Raw genomic sequence first — 23,208 nt, 5'->3', positions numbered from 1 at the left:
GAAATTTATCAGTCTGTTCTGATAAAAAAAGTTTAGTTAGCTAATTATAAGTTATTTTTGGGTTAGATACCAACTTTGAATAATTTGTGCATCGTACGGGAATCGCACCCATGTCAACAGCTTGGAAGATGGCTATGCTACCACTACACCAACGATGCTGGGATGTTGCTAGTTAATTCGATGAAAAAAGTACTCAACGTACAGGACTCGTTTTAATGTCAACATCTTGTAAGACTGCTATGCTACCACTACACTAACGATGCTGGGAGGTTGCTAGTTAATTCGATGGAAAAAAGTATGCAACGTACAGGACTCGTTTTAATGTCAACATCTTGTAAGACTGCTATGCTTTCATTGCAACAGCAATCAATGCTTGAATTTTGCCGTCACAATGAGTTTTTGGTTTTGTTGAGAAATGTATCAGGCTGTTCTGATAAAAAGTTTCGTTAGCTAACTACAATTCATTTTTGCCTTAACTACCAACTTTGAATAATTTGTGCATCGTACGTGAATTGAAGCCATGTCAACAGCTTGGAGGGCTGCTATGCTACCACTACACCAACGATACTTGTAGTTTGCTATTTAATTCGATGGAAAAAAGTATGCAACGTACGGGACTTCTTTCAATGTCAGCATCTTGTACGACTGCTATGCTTTCATTAAAACAGCAATCAATGCTCAATTTATGCCGTCACTATGAGTTTTTTGTTTGGTTGAGAATTTTACCAGGCTGTTCTGATAAAAAGTTTCAGTTAGCTAATTACAATTCTTTTTTGGCTTAGCTACCAACTTTGAATAATTTGTGCATCGTACGGGAATCGAACCCATGTCCACATCTTGTAAGACTGCTATGCTTTCATTGAAACAGCAATCAATGCTTGAATTATGCCGTCACTATGAGTTTTTTGTATTGTTGAGAAATTTATCAGTCTGTTCTGATAAAAAAAGTTTAGTTAGCTAATTATAATTTATTTTTGGGTTAGATACCAACTTTGAATAATTTGTGCATCGTACGGGAATCGAACCCATGTCAAGAGCTGGGAAGTCTGCTATGCTACCACTACACGAACGCTGCATCCAATTTGCTATTTAATTTGAAGCATAAAATTTTGCATCGTACCGGACTCGTTTTAATGTCAACATCTTGTAGGTTTGCTATGCTTTTATTGCAACAGCAATGCTTGAATTATGCCGTCACAATGAATTTTTTGTTTTGTTGAGAAATTTATCAGGCTGTTCTGATAAAAAAAGTTTAGTTAGCTAATTATAATTTATTTTTGGGTTAGATACCAACTTTGAATAATTTGTGCATCGTACGGGAATCGAACCCATGTCAACAGCTTGGAAGGCTGCTATGCTACCACTACTCCAACGATGCTGGGATGTTGCTAGTTAATTCGATGAAAAAAGTACTCAACGTACAGGACTCGTTTTAATGTCAACATCTTGTAAGACTGCTATGCTACCACTACACCAACGATGCTGGGAGGTTGCTAGTTAATTCGATGGAAAAAAGTATGCAACGTACAGGACTCGTTTTAATGTCAACATCTTGTAAGACTGCTATGCTTTCATTGCAACAGCAATCAATGCTTGAATTTTGCCGTCACAATGAGTTTTTGGTTTTGTTGAGAAATGTATCAGGCTGTTCTGATAAAAAGTTTCGTTAGCTAACTACAATTCATTTTTGCCTTAACTGCCAACTTTGAATAATTTGTGCATCGTACGTGAATTGAAGCCATGTCAACAGCTTGGAGGGCTGCTATGCTACCACTACACCAACGATACTTGTAGTTTGCTATTTAATTCGATGGAAAAAAGTATGCAACGTACGGGACTTCTTTCAATGTCAGCATCTTGTACGACTGCTATGCTTTCATTAAAACAGCAATCAATGCTCAATTTATGCCGTCACTATGAGTTTTTTGTTTGGTTGAGAATTTTACCAGGCTGTTCTGATAAAAAGTTTCAGTTAGCTAATTACAATTCTTTTTTGGCTTAGCTACCAACTTTGAATAATTTGTGCATCGTACGGGAATCGAACCCATGTCCACATCTTGTAAGACTGCTATGCTTTCATTGAAACAGCAATCAATGCTTGAATTATGCCGTCACTATGAGTTTTTTGTATTGTTGAGAAATTTATCAGTCTGTTCTGATAAAAAAAGTTTAGTTAGCTAATTATAATTTATTTTTGGGTTAGATACCAACTTTGAATAATTTGTGCATCGTACGGGAATCGAACCCATGTCAAGAGCTGGGAAGTCTGCTATGCTACCACTACACGAACGCTGCATCCAATTTGCTATTTAATTTGAAGCATAAAATTTTGTATCGTACCGGACTCGTTTTAATGTCAACATCTTGTAGGTTTGCTATGCTTTCATTGCAACAGCAATGCTTGAATTATGCCGTCACAATGAATTTTTTGTTTTGTTGAGAAATTTATCAGGCTGTTCTGATAAAAAATGTTTAGTTAGCTAATTATAATTTATTTTTGGGTTAGATACCAACTTTGAATAATTTGTGCATCGTACGGGAATCGAACCCATGTCAACAGCTTGGAAGGCTGCTATGCTACCACTACACCAACGATGCTGGGATGTTGCTAGTTAATTCGATGAAAAAAGTACTCAACGTACAGGACTCGTTTTAATGTCAACATCTTGTAAGACTGCTATGCTACCACTACACCAACGATGCTGGGAGGTTGCTAGTTAATTCGATGGAAAAAAGTATGCAACGTACAGGACTTGTTTTAATGTCAACATCTTGTAAGACTGCTATGCTTTCATTGCAACAGCAATCAATGCCTGAATTTTGCCGTCACAATGAGTTTTTGGTTTTGTTGAGAAATGTATCAGGCTGTTCTGATAAAAAGTTTCGTTAGCTAACTACAATTCATTTTTGCCTTAACTACCAACTTTGAATAATTTGTGCATCGTACGTGAATTGAAGCCATGTCAACAGCTTGGAGGGCTGCTATGCTACCACTACACCAACGATACTTGTAGTTTGCTATTTAATTCGATGGAAAAAAGTATGCAACGTACGGGACTTCTTTCAATGTCAGCATCTTGTACGACTGCTATGCTTTCATTAAAACAGCAATCAATGCTCAATTTATGCCGTCACTATGACTTTTTGGTTTGGTTGAGAATTTTACCAGGCTGTTCTGATAAAAAGTTTCAGTTAGCTAATTACAATTCTTTTTTGGCTTAGCTACCAACTTTGAATAATTTGTGCATCGGGAATCGAACCCATGTCCACATCTTGTAAGACTGCTATGCTTTCATTGAAACAGCAATCAATGCTTGAATTATGCCGTCACTATGAGTTTTTTGTATTGTTGAGAAATTTATCAGTCTGTTCTGATAAAAAAAGTTTAGTTAGCTAATTATAAGTTATTTTTGGGTTAGATACCAACTTTGAATAATTTGTGCATCGTACGGGAATCGCACCCATGTCAACAGCTTGGAAGATGGCTATGCTACCACTACACCAACGATGCTGGGATGTTGCTAGTTAATTCGATGAAAAAAGTACTCAACGTACAGGACTCGTTTTAATGTCAACATCTTGTAAGACTGCTATGCTACCACTACACTAACGATGCTGGGAGGTTGCTAGTTAATTCGATGGAAAAAAGTATGCAACGTACAGGACTCGTTTTAATGTCAACATCTTGTAAGACTGCTATGCTTTCATTGCAACAGCAATCAATGCTTGAATTTTGCCGTCACAATGAGTTTTTGGTTTTGTTGAGAAATGTATCAGGCTGTTCTGATAAAAAGTTTCGTTAGCTAACTACAATTCATTTTTGCCTTAACTACCAACTTTGAATAATTTGTGCATCGTACGTGAATTGAAGCCATGTCAACAGCTTGGAGGGCTGCTATGCTACCACTACACCAACGATACTTGTAGTTTGCTATTTAATTCGATGGAAAAAAGTATGCAACGTACGGGACTTCTTTCAATGTCAGCATCTTGTACGACTGCTATGCTTTCATTAAAACAGCAATCAATGCTCAATTTATGCCGTCACTATGAGTTTTTTGTTTGGTTGAGAATTTTACCAGGCTGTTCTGATAAAAAGTTTCAGTTAGCTAATTACAATTCTTTTTTGGCTTAGCTACCAACTTTGAATAATTTGTGCATCGTACGGGAATCGAACCCATGTCCACATCTTGTAAGACTGCTATGCTTTCATTGAAACAGCAATCAATGCTTGAATTATGCCGTCACTATGAGTTTTTTGTATTGTTGAGAAATTTATCAGTCTGTTCTGATAAAAAAAGTTTAGTTAGCTAATTATAATTTATTTTTGGGTTAGATACCAACTTTGAATAATTTGTGCATCGTACGGGAATCGAACCCATGTCAAGAGCTGGGAAGTCTGCTATGCTACCACTACACGAACGCTGCATCCAATTTGCTATTTAATTTGAAGCATAAAATTTTGCATCGTACCGGACTCGTTTTAATGTCAACATCTTGTAGGTTTGCTATGCTTTTATTGCAACAGCAATGCTTGAATTATGCCGTCACAATGAATTTTTTGTTTTGTTGAGAAATTTATCAGGCTGTTCTGATAAAAAAAGTTTAGTTAGCTATTTATAATTTATTTTTGGGTTAGATACCAACTTTGAATAATTTGTGCATCGTACGGGAATCGAACCCATGTCAACAGCTTGGAAGGCTGCTATGCTACCACTACTCCAACGATGCTGGGATGTTGCTAGTTAATTCGATGAAAAAAGTACTCAACGTACAGGACTCGTTTTAATGTCAACATCTTGTAAGACTGCTATGCTACCACTACACCAACGATGCTGGGAGGTTGCTAGTTAATTCGATGGAAAAAAGTATGCAACGTACAGGACTCGTTTTAATGTCAACATCTTGTAAGACTGCTATGCTTTCATTGCAACAGCAATCAATGCTTGAATTTTGCCGTCACAATGAGTTTTTGGTTTTGTTGAGAAATGTATCAGGCTGTTCTGATAAAAAGTTTCGTTAGCTAACTACAATTCATTTTTGCCTTAACTGCCAACTTTGAATAATTTGTGCATCGTACGTGAATTGAAGCCATGTCAACAGCTTGGAGGGCTGCTATGCTACCACTACACCAACGATACTTGTAGTTTGCTATTTAATTCGATGGAAAAAAGTATGCAACGTACGGGACTTCTTTCAATGTCAGCATCTTGTACGACTGCTATGCTTTCATTAAAACAGCAATCAATGCTCAATTTATGCCGTCACTATGAGTTTTTTGTTTGGTTGAGAATTTTACCAGGCTGTTCTGATAAAAAGTTTCAGTTAGCTAATTACAATTCTTTTTTGGCTTAGCTACCAACTTTGAATAATTTGTGCATCGTACGGGAATCGAACCCATGTCCACATCTTGTAAGACTGCTATGCTTTCATTGAAACAGCAATCAATGCTTGAATTATGCCGTCACTATGAGTTTTTTGTATTGTTGAGAAATTTATCAGTCTGTTCTGATAAAAAAAGTTTAGTTAGCTAATTATAATTTATTTTTGGGTTAGATACCAACTTTGAATAATTTGTGCATCGTACGGGAATCGAACCCATGTCAAGAGCTGGGAAGTCTGCTATGCTACCACTACACGAACGCTGCATCCAATTTGCTATTTAATTTGAAGCATAAAATTTTGTATCGTACCGGACTCGTTTTAATGTCAACATCTTGTAAGTTTGCTATGCTTTCATTGCAACAGCAATGCTTGAATTATGCCGTCACAATGAATTTTTTGTTTTGTTGAGAAATTTATCAGGCTGTTCTGATAAAAAATGTTTAGTTAGCTAATTATAATTTATTTTTGGGTTAGATACCAACTTTGAATAATTTGTGCATCGTACGGGAATCGAACCCATGTCAACAGCTTGGAAGGCTGCTATGCTACCACTACACCAACGATGCTGGGATGTTGCTAGTTAATTCGATGAAAAAAGTACTCAACGTACAGGACTCGTTTTAATGTCAACATCTTGTAAGACTGCTATGCTACCACTACACCAACGATGCTGGGAGGTTGCTAGTTAATTCGATGGAAAAAAGTATGCAACGTACAGGACTTGTTTTAATGTCAACATCTTGTAAGACTGCTATGCTTTCATTGCAACAGCAATCAATGCCTGAATTTTGCCGTCACAATGAGTTTTTGGTTTTGTTGAGAAATGTATCAGGCTGTTCTGATAAAAAGTTTCGTTAGCTAACTACAATTCATTTTTGCCTTAACTACCAACTTTGAATAATTTGTGCATCGTACGTGAATTGAAGCCATGTCAACAGCTTGGAGGGCTGCTATGCTACCACTACACCAACGATACTTGTAGTTTGCTATTTAATTCGATGGAAAAAAGTATGCAACGTACGGGACTTCTTTCAATGTCAGCATCTTGTACGACTGCTATGCTTTCATTAAAACAGCAATCAATGCTCAATTTATGCCGTCACTATGAGTTTTTTGTTTGGTTGAGAATTTTACCAGGCTGTTCTGATAAAAAGTTTCAGTTAGCTAATTACAATTCTTTTTTGGCTTAGCTACCAACTTTGAATAATTTGTGCATCGGGAATCGAACCCATGTCCACATCTTGTAAGACTGCTATGCTTTCATTGAAACAGCAATCAATGCTTGAATTATGCCGTCACTATGAGTTTTTTGTATTGTTGAGAAATTTATCAGTCTGTTCTGATAAAAAAGTTTAGTTAGCTAATTATAATTTATTTTTGGGTTAGATACCAACTTTGAATAATTTGTGCATCGTACGGGAATCGAACCCATGTCAAGAGCTGGGAAGTCTGCTATGCTACCACTACACGAACGCTGCATCCAATTTGCTATTTAATTTGAAGCATAAAATTTTGCATCGTACCGGACTCGTTTTAATGTCAACATCTTGTAGGTTTGCTATGCTTTCATTGCAACAGCAATGCTTGAATTATGCCGTCACAATGAATTTTTTGTTTTGTTGAGAAATTTATCAGGCTGTTTTGATAAAAAAAGTTTAGTTAGCTAATTATAATTTATTTTTGGGTTAGATACCAACTTTGAATAATTTGTGCATCGTACGGGAATCGAACCCATGTCAGCAGCTTGGAAGGCTGCTATGCTACCACTACACCAACGATGCTGGGATGTTGCTAGTTAATTCGATGAAAAAATCACTCAACGTACAGGACTCGTTTTAATGTCAACATCTTGTAAGACTGCTATGCTACCACTACACCAACGATGCTGGGAGGTTGCTAGTTAATTCGATGGAAAAAAGTATGCAACGTACAGGACTCGTTTTAATGTCAACATCTTGTAAGACTGCTATGCTTTCATTGCAACAGCAATCAATGCTTGAATTTTGCCGTCACAATGAGTTTTTGGTTTTGTTGAGAAATGTATCAGGCTGTTCTGATAAAAAGTTTCGTTAGCTAACTACAATTCATTTTTGCCTTAACTACCAACTTTGAATAATTTGTGCATCGTACGTGAATTGAAGCCATGTCAACAGCTTGGAGGGCTGCTATGCTACCACTACACCAACGATACTTGTAGTTTGCTATTTAATTCGATCGAAAAAAGTATGCAACGTACGGGACTTCTTTCAATGTCAGCATCTTGTACGACTGCTATGCTTTCATTAAAACAGCAATCAGTGCTCAATTTATGCCGTCACTATGAGTTTTTTGTTTGGTTGAGAATTTTACCAGGCTGTTCTGATAAAAAGTTTTAGTTAGCTAATTACAATTCATTTTTGGCTTAGCTACCAACTTTGAATAATTTGTGCATCGTACGGGAATCGAACCCATGTCCACATCTTGTAAGACTGCTATGCTTTCATTGAAACAGCAATCAATGCTTGAATTATGCCGTCACTATGAGTTTTTTGTATTGTTGAGAAATTTATCAGTCTGTTCTGATAAAAAAAGTTTAGTTAGCTAATTATAGTTTAATTTTGGGTTAGATACCAACTTTGAATAATTTGTGCATCGTACGGGAATCGAACCCATGTCAACAGCTTGGAAGGCTGCTATGCTACCACTACACCAACGATGCTGGGATGTTGCTAGTTAATTCGATGAAAAAAGTACTCAACGTACAGGACTTGTTTTAATGTCAACATCTTGTAAGACTGCTATGCTACCACTACACCAACGATGCTGGGAGGTTGCTAGTTAATTCGATGGAAAAAAGTATGCAACGTACAGGACTCGTTTTAATGTCAACATCTTGTAAGACTGCTATGCTTTCATTGCAACAGCAATCAATGCTTGAATTTTGCCGTCACAATGAGTTTTTGGTTTTGTTGAGAAATGTATCAGGCTGTTCTGATAAAAAGTTTCGTTAGCTAACTACAATTCATTTTTGCCTTAACTACCAACTTTGAATAATTTGTGCATCGTACGTGAATTGAAGCCATGTCAACAGCTTGGAGGGCTGCTATGCTACCACTACACCAGAGATTCTTAGTGTTTGCTATTTAATTCGATCAAAAAATTTATGCAACGTACGGGACACGTTTTATTGTCAACATCTTGTAAGACTGCTATGCTTTCATTGCAACAGCAATCAATGCTTAAATTATGCCGTCACTATGAGTTTTTTGTTTTGTTGAGAAATTTATTAGGCTGTTCTGACAAATAGTTTAAGTTAGCTAACTACAATTTATTTTTGGCTTAGCTACCAACTTTGAATAATTTGTGCATCGTACGGGAATCGAACCCATGTCAACAGCTTGGAAGCCTGCTATGCTACCACTACACCAACGATGCTTGGAGTGTGCTATTTAATTCGATGAAAAAAAGTATGCAACGTACGGGACTCGTTTTTTTGTCAACATCTTGTAAGACTGCTATGCTTTCATTGCAACAGCAATCAATGCTTAAATTATGCCGCCACTATGAGTTTTTGTAATGTTGAGAAATTTATCAGGCTGTTCTGATCAAAAAGTTTAGTTGGCTAAGTACAATTTATTTTTGGCCTAGCTACCAACTTTGAATAATTTGTGCATCGTACAGGAATCGAAACCATGTGAACATTTTGGAAGGCTGCTATGCTACCACTACACCAACTATTCTTAGTGTTTGCTATTTAATTCGATGGAAAAATAATGCAACGTACGGGACTCGTTTCATTGTCAACATCTTGTAAGACTGCTATGCTTTCATTGCAACAGCAATCAATGCTTAAATTATGCCGTCACTATGGGTTTTTTTGTAATGTTGAGAAATTTATCATGCTGTTCTGATAAAACTTGGAATAATTTGTGCATCGTACGGGACTTGAACCCTGTCAACATCTTGGAAGGCTGCTATGCTTCCACCACACCAACGATGCTGGGAGTTGCTAGGTAATTCGATGAAAAAAAAAGTATGCAACGTACGGGACTCGTTTTAATGTCAACATCTTGTAAGACTGCTATGTTTTCATTGCAACAGCATTCAATGCTTGAGTATTGCCGTCACAATGAGTTTTTTGTTTTGTTGAGAAATGTATCAGGCTGTTTTGATAAAAAAGTTTCGTTAGCTAACTGCAATTCATTTTTGCCTTAACTACCAACTTTGAATAATTTGTGCATCGTACGTTAATTGAAGCCATGTCAACAGCTTGGAAGGCTGCTATGCTATCACTACACCAACGATGCTTGGAGTTTGCTATTTAATTCGATGAAAAAAGTATGCAACGTACGGGACTCGTTTGAATGTCAACATCTTGTAAGACTGCTATCCTTTCATTAAAACAACAATCAATGGTTAAATTATGCCGTCACTATGAGTTTTTTGTTTTGTTGAGAAATTTACCAGGCTGTTCTGATGAAAAGTTTAAGTTAGCTAATTACAATTTATGTTTGGCTTAGCTACCAATTTTGAATAATTTGTTCATCGTACGGGAATCGAACCCATTTCAACAGCTTGGAAGGCTGCTATGCTACCACTACACCAACGATACTTGGAGTTTGCTATTTAGTTAGATGACTAAAAGTTTGCATGGTACAGGACTCGGTTTAACGTCAACATCTTGTAAGACTGCTATGCTTTCATTGCAACAGCAATCAATGCTTAAATTATGCCATCACTATGGGTTTTTTTTTGTAATGTTGAGAATTTTATCATGCTGTTCTGATAAAACTTGGAATAATTTGTGCATAGTACGGGACTTGAACCCTGTCAACATCTTGGAAGGCTGCTATGCTACCACCACACCAACGATGCTGGGAGTTGCTAGATAATTCGATGAAGAAAAAGTATGCAACGTACAGGACTCGTTTTAATGTCAACATCTTGTAAGACTGCTATGCTTTCATTGCAACAGCATTCAATGCTTGAATTTTGCCGTCACAATGAGTTTTTTGTTGTTTTGTTGAGAAATGTATCAGGCTGTTTTGATAAAAGGGTTTCGTTAGCTGACTGCGATTCATTTTTGCCTTAACCAAAACTTTGAATAATTTGTGCATCGTACCTGAATTGAAGCCATGTCAACAGCTGGGAGGGCTGCTATGCTACCACTACACCAACGATGCTTGAAGTTTGCTATTTAGTTTGATGACTAAAAATTTGCATGGTACAGGACTTGTTTTAATGTCAACATCTTGTAAGACTGCTATGCTTTCATTAAAACAGCAATCAATGATTAAATTATGCCGTCACTATGAATTTTTTGTTTTGTTGAGAAATTTACCAGGCTGTTCTGATAAAAAAGTTTAGTTGGCTAGGTACAATTTGTTTTTGGCTTAACCACCAACTTTGAATAATTTGTGCATCGTACGGGAATCGAACCCATGTCAACAGCTTGGAAGGCTGCTATGCTACCACTACACCAACGATGCTTGGAGTTTGCGATTTAATTCGATGAAAAAAGTATGCAACGTACGGGACTCGTTTTAATGTCAACATCTTGTAAGACTGCTATGCTTTCATTGCAACAGCAATCAATGCTTAAATTATGCCGTCACTATGAGTTTTTTGTTTTGTTGAGAAATTTATCAGGCTGTTATGACAAAAACTTTTAGTTAGCTAATTACAGTTTATTTTTGGCCTAGCTACCAACTTTGAATAATTTGTGCATCGTACAGGAATCGAACCCATGTCAACATCTTGGAAGGCTGCTATGCTACCACTACACCAATGATTCTTAGTGTTTGCTTTTTAATTCGATGGAAAGAAGTATGCAACGTACGGGACTCGTTTTATTGTCAACATCTTCTAAGACTGCTATGCTTTCATTGCAACAGCAATCAATGCTTAAATTATGCCGTCACTATGGGTTCTTTGTGATGTTAAGAATATTATCAGGTTGTTCTGATAAAAAAGTTTAGTTGGCTAAGTACAATTTGTTTTTGGCCTAACCACCAACTTTGAATAATTTGTGCATCGTACGGGACTCGAACCCATGTCAACATCTTTGAAGCTTCTATGCTACCACCACACCAACAATGCTGGGAACGTCTAGTTAATTCGATGAAAAAAAAGTATGCAACGTACGGGACTCGTTTTAATGTCAACATCTTGTAAGACTGCTATGCTTTCATTGCAACAGCATTCAATGCTTGAATTTTGCCGTCACAATGAGTTTTTTGTTTTGTTGAGAAATTTATCAGGCTGTTTTGATAAAAAAGTTTCGTTAGCTAACTGCAATTCATTTTTGCCTTAACTACCAACTTTGAATAATTTGTGCATCGTACGTGAATTGAAGCCATGTCAACAGCTTGGAGGGCTGCTATGCTACCACTACACCAACGATGCTTGAAGTTTGCTATTTAGTTTGATGACTAAAAATTTGCATGGGTCAGGACTTGTTTTAATGTCAACATCTTGTAAGACTGCTATGCTTTCATTGAAACAGCAATCAATGCTTGAATTATGCCGTCACTATGAGTTTTTTGTATTGTTGAGAAATTTATCAGTCTGTTCTGGTAAAAAAGTTTAGTTAGCTAATTATAATTTATTTTTGGGTTAGATACCAACTTTGAATAATTTGTGCATAGTACGGGAATCGAACCCATGTCAACATCTTGGAAGGCTGCTATGCTACCATTACACCAACGATGCTGGGAGTTTGCTAGTTAATTCGATGAAAAAAAGTATGCAACGTACGGGACTCGTTTGAATGTCAACATCTTGCAAGACTGCTATGCTTTCCTTGCAACAGCAATCAATGCTTAAGTTATGCCGTCACTATGAGTTTTTTGTATTGTTGAGAAATTTATCAGGCTGTTCTGATAAAAAAGTTTAGTCAGCTAATTACAACTTATTTTTGGCTTAGCTACCAACTTTGAATGATTTGTGCATCGTACGGGAATCGAACCCATGTCAACAGCTTGGAAGGCTGCTATGCTACCACTACACCAACGATCCTTAGAGTGGGCTATGTAATTCGATGAAAAATAGTATGCAACGTACGGGACTCGTTTTAATGTCAACATCTTGTAAGACTGCTATGCTTTCATTGAAACAGCAATCAATGCTTAAATTATGCCATCACTATGAGTTTTTTGTAGTGTTGAGAATTTTATCAGGCTGTTCTGATAAGAAAAAGTTTAGTTAGCTAAGTACAACTTGTTTTCTGCTTAACTACCAACTTTGAATAATTTGTGCATCGTACGGGAATCGAGCCCATGTCAACAATTTGGAAGGCTGCTATGCTACCACTACACCAACGTTGCATGGAGTTTGCTATTTAATTCAATGAAAAAAAAGAAGCAACGTACGGGACTCGTTTTAATGTTAAAATCTTGTAAAACTGCTATGCTTTCATTGCAACAGCAATTAATGTTTAATTTATGCTGTCACTTTGAGTTTTTTGTTTTGTTGAGAAATTTATCAGGCTGTTCTGATAAGAAAAAGTTTAGTTAGCTAAGTACAACTTGTTTTTTGCTTAACTATCAACTTTGAATAATTTGTGCATCGTACGGGAATCGAACCCATGTCAAAAATTTCGAAGCCTGCTATGCTACCACTACACCAACGATGCTTGAAGTTTGCTATTTAGTTTGATGACTAAAAGTTTGCATGGTACAGGACTAGTTTTAATGTCAACATCTTGTAAGACTGCTATGCTTTCATTTCAACAGCAATTAATTCTTAATTTATGCCGTCACTATGAGTTTTTTGTTTTGTTGAGAAAATTATAAGGCTGTTCTGATAAAAAGTTTTAGTTAGATAATTACAATTTATTTGTGGCTTAGCTACCAACTTTGAATAATTTGTGCATCGTACGGGGATCGAACCAATATCAAAATCTTGGAAGGCTGCTATACTACCACTAACCCAACGATGCTTGGAGTTTGCGATTTCATTCGATGAAAAAAATATGCACTGTACGGGACTCATTTTAATGTCAACATCTTGTAAGGCTGCGCTTTGCTTTCGTTGCAACACCTCAGCTTGAATTATGCCGTCACTATGAATTTTTCGTTTTGTTGAGAATTTTATCAGGATGTTCTGATTAAAAAGTTTAGTAATTAATTACAATTTGTTTTTGGCTTAACTACCAACTTTGAATAATTTGTGCATCGTACGTAAATCGAGCCCATGTCAACATCTTGGAAGGCTGCTATGCTACAACTACACCCAAGATGCTTGGAGTTTGCTATTTAATTCGATAGAAAAAGGTATGCACCGTACTGGACTCGTTTTAATGTCAACATCTTGTAAGACTGCTATGCTCTCATTGCAACAGCAATCAATGCTTAAATTATGCCGTCACTATGAGTTTTTTGTATTGTTGAGAAATTTATCAGGCTGTTCTGATAAAAAAAGTTTAGTTAGCTAATTACAATTTGTTTTTGGCTTAACCAACAACTTTGAAAAAGTTGTGCATCTAACGGCAATCGAAACCATGTCAACAGCTTGGAAGGCTGCTTTGCTACCACTACACCAACGATGCTGGAAGTTTGTCATTTGATTTTAAATTGATGAATAAAACTATGCATTGTACGGGAGTTGTTTTCATGTCAACATCTTGTAAGGCTGCGCTTTGCTTTCGTTGCAACACCTCTGCTTGAATTATGCCGTCACCATGAATTTTTCTTTTTGTTGAGAATTTTTTCAGGACGTTCTGATAAAGTTTGTAGTTAGCTTAGTACAATTTATTTTTGGCTTAACAACCAACTTTGAATAATTTGTGCATCGTACGTAAATCGAGCCCATGTCAACATCTTGGAAGGCTGCTATGCTACCACTACACCAACGATGCTTCATTTTTGCTATTTAAATTGATGCTTTAAAGTATGCATCGTATGGGACTCGTTTTAATGTCAACATCTTGTAGGGCTGCTATGCCTTCCTTGCAACAGCAATGCTTGAATTTTGCCGTCACAATGAGTTTTTTGTTTTTTATTGAGGATTTTATCAGGCTGTTCTGATAAAAAGTTTCAGTTAGCTAATTACAATTTATTTTTGGCTTAGCTAGCAACTTTGAATAATTTGTGCATCGTACGTGAATCCAACCCATGTCAACAGCTTGGAAGGCTGCTATGCTACCACTACACAAACGATGCTTGGAGTTTGCTATTTAGTTTGATGACTAAAAGTTTGCGTGGTACAGGATTCGTTTTAATGTCAACATCTTGTACGACTGCTATGCTTTCATTAAAAGAGCAATCAATGCTTAAATTATGCCGTCACTATGAGTTTTTTGTTTCGTTGAGAATTTTACCAGGCTGTTCGGATAAAAAGTTTTAGTTAGCTAATTACAATTTATTTTTGGCTTAGCTACCAACTTTGAATATTTTGTGCATCTTACGGCAATCGACCCATGTCAACAGCTTGGAAGGCTGCTATGCTAACACTACACCAACGATGCTTGGAGTTTGCTATTTAATTCGATGAAAAAAGTATGCAACGTACGGGACTCGTTTGAATGTCAACATCTTGTAAGACTGCTATGCTTTCATTGAAACAGCAATCAATGCTTAGATTATGCCGTCACTATGAGTTTTTTTGTATTGTTGAGAAATTTATCAGACTGTTCTGGTAAAAAAGTTTAGTTAGCTAATTACAACTTATTTTTGGCTTAGCTACCAACATTGAATAATTTGTGCATCGTACGGGAATCGAACCCATGTCAACAGCTTGTAAGCCTGCTATGCTACCACTACACCAACGATGCTTAGAGTGTGCTATTTAATTCGATGAAAAAAAGTTTGCAACGTACGGGACTCGTTTAATGTCAACATCTTGTAAGACTGCTATGCTTTCATTGCAACAGCAATCAATGCTTAATTTATGCCGTCACTATGAGTTTTTTGTAATGTTGAGAAATTTCTCAGGCTGTTCTGATAAAAAAAGTTTAGTTAGCTAAGTACAACTTGTTTTTTGCTTAACTACCAACTTTGAATAATTTGTGCATCGTACGGGAATCGAACCCATGTCTACAGCTTGGAAGGCTGCTATGCTACAACTACACCCAAGATGCTTGGCGTTTGCTATTTAATTCGATGAAAAAAAATATGCAACGTACGGGACTGGTTCTAATGTCAACATCTTGTAAGACTGCTCTGCTCTCATTGCAACAGCAATCAATGCTTAAGATATGCATCACTATGAGTTTTTTGTAATGTTGAGAAATTTTCCCAGCTGTTCTGATAAAGTTTAGTTGGCTAATTACAATTTGTTTTGGCTTAACCAACAACTTTGAATAAGTTGTGCATCGTACGGCAATCGAAAACATGGCAAAACTTGGAAGGCTGCTATGCTACCACTACACAAACGATGCTTGGAGTTTGCTATTTAGTTTGATGACTAAAAGTTTGCGTGGTACAGGATTCGTTTTAATGTCAACATCTTGTACGACTGCTATGCTTTCATTAAAAGAGCAATCAATGCTTAAATTATGCCGTCACTATGAGTTTTTTGTTTCGTTGAGAATTTTACCAGGCTGTTCGGATAAAAAGTTTTAGTTAGCTAATTACAATTTATTTTTGGCTTAGCTACCAACTTTGAATATTTTGTGCATCTTACGGCAATCGACCCATGTCAACAGCTTGGAAGGCTGCTATGCTAACACTACACCAACGATGCTTGGAGTTTGCTATTTAATTCGATGAAAAAAGTATGCAACGTACGGGACTCGTTTGAATGTCAACATCTTGTAAGACTGCTATGCTTTCATTGAAACAGCAATCAATGCTTAGATTATGCCGTCACTATGAGTTTTTTTGTATTGTTGAGAAATTTATCAGACTGTTCTGGTAAAAAAGTTTAGTTAGCTAATTACAACTTATTTTTGGCTTAGCTACCAACATTGAATAATTTGTGCATCGTACGGGAATGGAACCCATGTCAACAGCTTGTAAGCCTGCTATGCTACCACTACACCAACGATGCTTAGAGTGTGCTATTTAATTCGATGAAAAAAAGTTTGCAACGTACGGGACTCGTTTAATGTCAACATCTTGTAAGACTGCTATGCTTTCATTGCAACAGCAATCAATGCTTAATTTATGCCGTCACTATGAGTTTTTTGTAATGTTGAGAAATTTCTCAGGCTGTTCTGATAAAAAAAGTTTAGTTAGCTAAGTACAACTTGTTTTTTGCTTAACTACCAACTTTGAATAATTTGTTCATCGTACGGGAATCGAACCCATGTCTACAGCTTGGAAGGCTGCTATGCTACAACTACACCCAAGATGCTTGGCGTTTGCTATTTAATTCGATGAAAAAAAATATGCAACGTACGGGACTGGTTCTAATGTCAACATCTTGTAAGACTGCTCTGCTCTCATTGCAACAGCAATCAATGCTTAAGATATGCATCACTATGAGTTTTTTGTAATGTTGAGAAATTTTCCCAGCTGTTCTGATAAAGTTTAGTTGGCTAATTACAATTTGTTTTGGCTTAACCAACAACTTTGAATAAGTTGTGCATCGTACGGCAATCGAAAACATGGCAAAACTTGGAAGGCTGCTTTGCTACCACTACACCAATGTTGCTTGAAGTTTGCTATTTGATTTTAAATTGCTGAATAAAACTATGCATCGTTTGGGAGTTGTTTTCATGTCAACATCTTGTAAGGCTGCGCTTTGCTTTCGTTGCAAGACCTCTGCTTGAATTATGTTGTCACTATGAATTTTTCCTTTTGTTGAGAATTGTATCAGGATGTTCTGATAAAAAAGTTTAGTAATTAATTACAATTTGTTTTTGGCTTAACTACCAACTTTGAATAATTTTTCATCGTGCGTGAATTGAAGCCATGTCAACAACTTGGAGGGCTGCTATGCTACCACGACACCAACGATGCTTGGAGTTTGCTATTTAATTCGATGAAAAAAAGCATGGAACATACGAGACTCGTTTTAATGTCAACATCTTGTAAGACTGCTATGCTCTCATTGCAACAGCAATCAATGCTTAAATTTTGCCGTCACTATGAGTTTTTTGTATTGTTGAGAAATTTATCAGGCTGTTCTGATAAAAAGTTTCAGTTAGCTAATTACATTTTTTTTGGCTTAACTACCAACTTTGAATAATTTGTGCATCATACGGGAATCGAACCCATGTCTACAGCTTGGAAGGCTGCTATGCTACAACTACACCCAAGATGCTTGGAGTTTGCTACTTAATTCGATGAAAAAAATATGCAACATACGGGACTGGTTTTAATGTCAACATCTTGTAAGACTGCTATGCTCTCATTGCAACAGCAATCAATGCTTAAGATATGCATCACTATGAGTTTTTTGTAATGTTGAGAAATTTATCCAGCTGTTCTGATAAAGTTTAGTTAGCTAATTACAATTTGTTTTTGGCTTAACCAACAACTTTGAATAAGTTGTGCATCGTACGGCAATCGAAACCATGGCAAAACTTGGAAGGCTGCTTTGCTACCACTACACCAACGTTGCTTGAAGTTTGCTATTTGATTTTAAATTGATGAATAAAACTATGCATCGTACGGGAGTTGTTTTCATGTCAACATCTTGTAAGGCTGCGCTTTGCTTTCGTTGCAACACCTCTGCTTGAATTATGCCGTCACTATGAATTTTTCCTTTTGTTGAGAATTGTATCAGGATGTTCTGATAAAAAAAGTTTAGTAATTAATTACAATTTGTTTTTGGCTTAACTACCAACTTTGAATAATTTGTGCATCGTGCGTGAATTGAAGCCATGTCAACAACTTGGAGGGCTGCTATGCTACCACTACACCAACGATGCCTGAAGTTTGCTATTTAGTTTGATGACTAAAAGTTTGCATGGAACAGGACTCGTTTTAATGTCAACATCTTGTAAGACTGCTATGCTTTCATTGCAACAGCAATCCATGCTTAATTTATGCCGTCACTATGAGTTTTTTTGTTTTGTTGAGAAATTTAGCAGTCTGTTCTGGTAAAAAGTTTCATTTAGCTAATTACATTTTTTTTGGCTTAACTACCAACTTTGAATAATTTGTGCATCGTACTGGAATCGAACCCATGTCTACAGCTTGGAAGGCTGCTACGCTACAACTACACCCAAGATGCTTGGAGTTTGCTATTTAATTCGATGAAAAAAAATATGCAACGTACGGGACTGGTTTTAATGTCAATATCTTGTAAGACTGCTATGCTCTCATTGCAACAGCAATCAATGCTTAAGATATGCATCACTATGAGTTTTTTTGTAATGTTGAGAAATTTATCCAGCTGTTCTGATAAAGTTTAATTAGCTAATTACAATTTGTTTTTGGCTTAACCAACAACTTTGAATAAGTTGTGCATCGTACGGCAATCGAAACCATGGCAAAACTTGGAAGGCTGCTTTGCTACCACTACACCAACGTTGCTTGAAGTTTGCTATTTGATTTTAAATTGATGAATAAAACTATGCATCGTACGGGAGTTGTTTTCATGTCAACATCTTGTAAGGCTGCGCTTTGCTTTCGTTGCAACACCTCTGCTTGAATTATGCCGTTACTATGAATTTTTCCTTTTGTTGAGAATTGTATCAGGATGTTCTGATAAAAAAAAGTTTAGTAATTAATTACAATTTGTTTTTGGCTTAACTACCAACTTTGAATAATTTGTGCATCGTGCGTGAATTGAAGCCATGTCAACAACTTGGAGGGCTGCTCTGCTACCACTACACCAACGATGCCTGAAGTTTGCTATTTAGTTTGATGACTAAAAGTTTGCATGGAACAGGACTCGTTTTAATGTCAACATCTTGTAAGACTGCTGTGCTTTCATTGCAACAGCAATCAATGCTTAAGATATGCATCACTATGAGTTTTTTGTAATGTTGAGAAATTTATCCAGCTGTTCTGATAAAGTTTAGTTAGCTATTTACAATTTGTTTTTGCCTTAACCAACAACTTTGAATAAGTTGTGCATCGTACGGCAATCGAAACCATGGCAAAACTTGGAAGGCTGCTTTGCTACCACTACACCAACGTTGCTTGAAGTTTGCTATTTGATTTTAAATTGATGAATAAAACTATGCATCGTACGGGAGTTGTTTTCATGTCAACATCTTGTAAGGCTGCGCTTTGCTTTCGTTGCAACACCTCTGCTTGAATTATGCCGTCACTATGAATTTTTCCTTTTGTTGAGAATTGTTTCAGGATGTTCTGATAAAAAAAGTTTTGTAATTAATTAATTTGTTTTTGGCTTAACTACCAACTTTGAATAATTTGTTCATCGTGCGTGAATTGAAGCCATGTCAACAACTTGGAGGGCTGCTATGCTACCACTACACCAACGATGCCTGAAGTTTGCTATTTAGTTTGATGACTAAAAGTTTGCATGATACAGGACTCGTTTTAATGTCAACATCTTGTAAGACTGCTATGCTTTCATTGCAACAGCAATCAATGCTTAAATTATGCCTTCACTATGAGTTTTTTTGTTTTTTTTGAGAAATTTATCAGGCTGATCTGATAAAAAGTTTTACTTAGCTAATTACAATTTATTTTTGGCTTAGCTACCAACTTTGAAAAATTTGTGCATCGTACGGGAATCCAACCCATGTCAACAGCTTGGAAGGCTGCTATGCTACCACGACACCAACGATGCTTGGAGTTTGCTATTTAATTCGATGAAAAAAATATGCAACATACGGGACTGGTTTTAATGTCAACATCTTGTAAGACTGCTATGCTCTCATTGCAACAGCAATCAATGCTTAAGATATGCATCACTATGAGTTTTTTGTAATGTTGAGAAATTTATCCAGCTGTTCTGATAAAGTTTAGTTAGCTAATTACAATTTGTTTTTGGCTTAACCAACAACTTTGAATAAGTTGTGCATCGTACGGCAATCGAAACCATGGCAAAACTTGGAAGGCTGCTTTGCTACCACTACACCAACGTTGCTTGAAGTTTGCTATTTGATTTTAAATTGATGAATAAAACTATGCATCGTACGGGAGTTGTTTTCATGTCAACATCTTGTAAGGCTGCGCTTTGCTTTCGTTGCAACACCTCTGCTTGAATTATGCCGTCACTATGAATTTTTCCTTTTGTTGAGAATTGTATCAGGATGTTCTGATAAAAAAAGTTTAGTAATTAATTACAATTTGTTTTTGGCTTAACTACCAACTTTGAATAATTTGTGCATCGTGCGTGAATTGAAGCCATGTCAACAACTTGGAGGGCTGCTATGCTACCACTACACCAACGATGCCTGAAGTTTGCTATTTAGTTTGATGACTAAAAGTTTGCATGGAACAGGACTCGTTTTAATGTCAACATCTTGTAAGACTGCTATGCTTTCATTGCAACAGCAATCCATGCTTAATTTATGCCGTCACTATGAGTTTTTTTGTTTTGTTGAGAAATTTAGCAGTCTGTTCTGGTAAAAAGTTTCATTTAGCTAATTACATTTTTTTTGGCTTAACTACCAACTTTGAATAATTTGTGCATCGTACTGGAATCGAACCCATGTCTACAGCTTGGAAGGCTGCTACGCTACAACTACACCCAAGATGCTTGGAGTTTGCTATTTAATTCGATGAAAAAAAATATGCAACGTACGGGACTGGTTTTAATGTCAATATCTTGTAAGACTGCTATGCTCTCATTGCAACAGCAATCAATGCTTAAGATATGCATCACTATGAGTTTTTTTGTAATGTTGAGAAATTTATCCAGCTGTTCTGATAAAGTTTAATTAGCTAATTACAATTTGTTTTTGGCTTAACCAACAACTTTGAATAAGTTGTGCATCGTACGGCAATCGAAACCATGGCAAAACTTGGAAGGCTGCTTTGCTACCACTACACCAACGTTGCTTGAAGTTTGCTATTTGATTTTAAATTGATGAATAAAACTATGCATCGTACGGGAGTTGTTTTCATGTCAACATCTTGTAAGGCTGCGCTTTGCTTTCGTTGCAACACCTCTGCTTGAATTATGCCGTTACTATGAATTTTTCCTTTTGTTGAGAATTGTATCAGGATGTTCTGATAAAAAAAAGTTTAGTAATTAATTACAATTTGTTTTTGGCTTAACTACCAACTTTGAATAATTTGTGCATCGTGCGTGAATTGAAGCCATGTCAACAACTTGGAGGGCTGCTCTGCTACCACTACACCAACGATGCCTGAAGTTTGCTATTTAGTTTGATGACTAAAAGTTTGCATGGAACAGGACTCGTTTTAATGTCAACATCTTGTAAGACTGCTGTGCTTTCATTGCAACAGCAATCAATGCTTAAGATATGCATCACTATGAGTTTTTTGTAATGTTGAGAAATTTATCCAGCTGTTCTGATAAAGTTTAGTTAGCTATTTACAATTTGTTTTTGCCTTAACCAACAACTTTGAATAAGTTGTGCATCGTACGGCAATCGAAACCATGGCAAAACTTGGAAGGCTGCTTTGCTACCACTACACCAACGTTGCTTGAAGTTTGCTATTTGATTTTAAATTGATGAATAAAACTATGCATCGTACGGGAGTTGTTTTCATGTCAACATCTTGTAAGGCTGCGCTTTGCTTTCGTTGCAACACCTCTGCTTGAATTATGCCGTCACTATGAATTTTTCCTTTTGTTGAGAATTGTTTCAGGATGTTCTGATAAAAAAAGTTTTGTAATTAATTAATTTGTTTTTGGCTTAACTACCAACTTTGAATAATTTGTTCATCGTGCGTGAATTGAAGCCATGTCAACAACTTGGAGGGCTGCTATGCTACCACTACACCAACGATGCCTGAAGTTTGCTATTTAGTTTGATGACTAAAAGTTTGCATGATACAGGACTCGTTTTAATGTCAACATCTTGTAAGACTGCTATGCTTTCATTGCAACAGCAATCAATGCTTAAATTATGCCTTCACTATGAGTTTTTTTGTTTTTTTTGAGAAATTTATCAGGCTGATCTGATAAAAAGTTTTACTTAGCTAATTACAATTTATTTTTGGCTTAGCTACCAACTTTGAAAAATTTGTGCATCGTACGGGAATCCAACCCATGTCAACAGCTTGGAAGGCTGCTATGCTACCACGACACCAACGATGCTTGGAGTTTGCTATTTAATTCGATGAAAAAAAGCATGGAACATACGAGACTCGTTTTAATGTCAACATCTTGTAAGACTGCTATGCTCTCATTGCAACAGCTATCAATGCTTAAATTTTGCCGTCACTATGAGTTTTTTGTATTGTTGAGAAATTTATCAGGCTGTTCTGATAAAAAAGTTTAGTTAGCTAATTACAGTTTGTTTTTGGCTCAACAACCAACTTTGAATAATTTGTGCATCGTACGGGAATCGAAACCATGTCATCAGCTTGGAGGGCTGCTATGCTACCACTACACCAACGATGCTTGAAGTTTGCTATTTGATTTTAAAATGATGAATAAAACTATGCATCGTACGGGAGTTGTTTTCATGACAACATCTTGTAAGGCTGCGCTTTGCTTTCGTTGCAACACCTCTGCTTGAATTATGCCGTCACTATGAATTTTTCGTTTTGTTGAGAAATTTATCAGGCTATTCTGATCAAAAAACATTTAGTTAGATAATTGCAATTCATTTTTGCTCAACAACCAACTTTGAATAATTTGTGCATCGTACGGGAATCGAACCCATGTCAACAGCTTGGAAGGCTGCTATGCTACCACTACACCAACGATGCTTGCGGTTTGCTATTTAGTTTGATTACTAAAAGTTTGCATGGAACAGGACTCGTTTTAATGTCAACATCTTGTAAGACTGCTATGCTTTCATTGCAACAGCAATCAATGCTTAATTTATGCCGTCACTAT

The 23,208-nt window shown here is 36.5% G+C and overlaps 1 protein-coding gene and 13 non-coding genes across 25 annotated transcripts in view; 1 reads left to right on the top strand and 13 right to left on the bottom strand.

Moving 5' to 3' along the window:
• Nucleotides 1–23,208, top strand: part of LOC142342119 (cilia- and flagella-associated protein 46-like) — a 754,419-nt gene that overhangs the window by 705,439 nt on the left and 25,772 nt on the right. The window lies entirely within an intron of this gene.
• On the bottom strand, nt 1,308–1,378 carry Trnag-ucc (transfer RNA glycine (anticodon UCC)). Its single transcript has one exon. It is a non-coding gene; the product is annotated as a tRNA-Gly (tRNA).
• On the bottom strand, nt 2,528–2,598 carry Trnag-ucc (transfer RNA glycine (anticodon UCC)). Its single transcript has one exon. It is a non-coding gene; the product is annotated as a tRNA-Gly (tRNA).
• On the bottom strand, nt 4,661–4,731 carry Trnag-ucc (transfer RNA glycine (anticodon UCC)). The gene has a single exon. It is a non-coding gene; the product is annotated as a tRNA-Gly (tRNA).
• On the bottom strand, nt 5,881–5,951 carry Trnag-ucc (transfer RNA glycine (anticodon UCC)). The gene has a single exon. It is a non-coding gene; the product is annotated as a tRNA-Gly (tRNA).
• Nucleotides 7,096–7,166, bottom strand: Trnag-ucc (transfer RNA glycine (anticodon UCC)). The gene has a single exon. It is a non-coding gene; the product is annotated as a tRNA-Gly (tRNA).
• Trnag-ucc (transfer RNA glycine (anticodon UCC)) lies at nt 8,013–8,083 on the bottom strand. Its single transcript has one exon. It is a non-coding gene; the product is annotated as a tRNA-Gly (tRNA).
• Trnag-ucc (transfer RNA glycine (anticodon UCC)) lies at nt 8,729–8,799 on the bottom strand. The gene has a single exon. It is a non-coding gene; the product is annotated as a tRNA-Gly (tRNA).
• On the bottom strand, nt 9,904–9,976 carry Trnag-ucc (transfer RNA glycine (anticodon UCC)). Its single transcript has one exon. It is a non-coding gene; the product is annotated as a tRNA-Gly (tRNA).
• Nucleotides 10,783–10,853, bottom strand: Trnag-ucc (transfer RNA glycine (anticodon UCC)). The gene has a single exon. It is a non-coding gene; the product is annotated as a tRNA-Gly (tRNA).
• On the bottom strand, nt 12,311–12,381 carry Trnag-ucc (transfer RNA glycine (anticodon UCC)). The gene has a single exon. It is a non-coding gene; the product is annotated as a tRNA-Gly (tRNA).
• On the bottom strand, nt 15,066–15,136 carry Trnav-uac (transfer RNA valine (anticodon UAC)). The gene has a single exon. It is a non-coding gene; the product is annotated as a tRNA-Val (tRNA).
• Trnav-uac (transfer RNA valine (anticodon UAC)) lies at nt 16,283–16,353 on the bottom strand. Its single transcript has one exon. It is a non-coding gene; the product is annotated as a tRNA-Val (tRNA).
• On the bottom strand, nt 23,008–23,078 carry Trnag-ucc (transfer RNA glycine (anticodon UCC)). Its single transcript has one exon. It is a non-coding gene; the product is annotated as a tRNA-Gly (tRNA).

This window comes from Convolutriloba macropyga, chromosome 1 (genome assembly GCF_964194025.1).
Source record: "Convolutriloba macropyga chromosome 1, txConMacr16.3, whole genome shotgun sequence".
Classification (NCBI taxonomy): domain Eukaryota; kingdom Metazoa; phylum Xenacoelomorpha; order Acoela; family Convolutidae; genus Convolutriloba; species Convolutriloba macropyga.
Note: the sequence above shows the minus strand (reverse complement) of the source record. Positions and strands in the feature narration are given on the sequence as shown.